Source organism: Lotus japonicus, chromosome 3 (genome assembly GCF_012489685.1).
Source record: "Lotus japonicus ecotype B-129 chromosome 3, LjGifu_v1.2".
Lineage (NCBI taxonomy): Eukaryota > Viridiplantae > Streptophyta > Magnoliopsida > Fabales > Fabaceae > Lotus > Lotus japonicus.
The window spans coordinates 37,161,500-37,162,817 of NC_080043.1; positions in this window are offsets into that span (position 1 = coordinate 37,161,500).

Consider the following 1,318-nt stretch of genomic DNA (forward strand, 5'->3'; position numbering starts at 1 on the left):
TTTTTTGTTCTGGTGAGTCAATTATTCATGAACATAGTTGAATAAGAAGTCTCAAAAAAGGGGTCGGTCTTAGGAAAAGGACAAGAAGATGCACCTGATCAGTACCAAGAAGTGAATGGAAACACCAACTACTCGTGTCATATGGATGGTATGGTATGTGCTTTCACTATTGCGATCATCTTTTGAACGTATAGTAGTAACTCAATATGAATAACTGAATTCAGATTAGGTGGTTAATATTTAATCTCGGTGAATATAATATAAATACATATTAAAAATACGATCTATTTAATCTTAATTAAAAGAATTGCATTTGTGGCTGTAGTGCAAGCAGTTAACCGGTAAATCCAAATCCCTGTTTTCCTTATGCAAATTAAGTTGGCATTTTTCAGACAAAGTTGGTTAGGTAATAGTACTTTTTGGCAAATGATAGGGAACATTCTTAACTTTCATCTGAGGTTAACAGAAAATAGTTGTTTATACCTAAACAGAATTTGCAATGCTTGGATTTGGATTTGGATTTTGAAGTAAGTTCTTCTGTTAGATCCTGGCACAACTGTAGGACGAATAACTGTCATTAGCTTATTCCTGTTTTTTTATGGTTAAAGAACATTAAAATTGACTTATTTTATTTGTGTCACCAATCATGTTCTGTTGCTCCTGCAGATTTGGGAATAAAATTAATTCTGGGATCCAACTGGTTTTACAATTTTCTAAGAAAATGGTTCTTTGCCCCCAAAAGCATACGATGTAGAGCATTAACTAGATACAAGTAATTATTGTACTCATGTTTTATACTGATAGACATAGTGATCATGTTGCACTCAACCATTTAACAAACATCAGTGATCTACATCATTACTATCTTAAAAAAATCATAGCCACATAAAATTGTAGTATTCTAAAGGTCGCGGTGCTCATACTTGGTGCATTATTACGCAAATAAAGCTCACCTTTGATATTTATTTCAAGTATAAATAAAGTCACATTTCTTATTCCTTAAGGTAACTTTAGAGCTACCAAACTGTCATTATCAAATAATTTTCCTCGCCCATGTCTGTTTCATATACTTACGAGACATTGTAACAAAAGTAATAAATCATGCTTGGCCTTACAAATTTAAAATTAGTATAATAAATTATTATTTTCTTTTTACACATATTTTATAAAATTTAAATAAAAGTAAAAACTAGCTATGTGTGGAATTGAAGGAAGATCAAAGTTCTGGTTTGTTTCTTCCAAAAAAAAAAAGTTCTGGTTTGTGATCATTGATTTAAAAATCCAATTTATAAAGGCATATGAATAAATAAATTTTCTG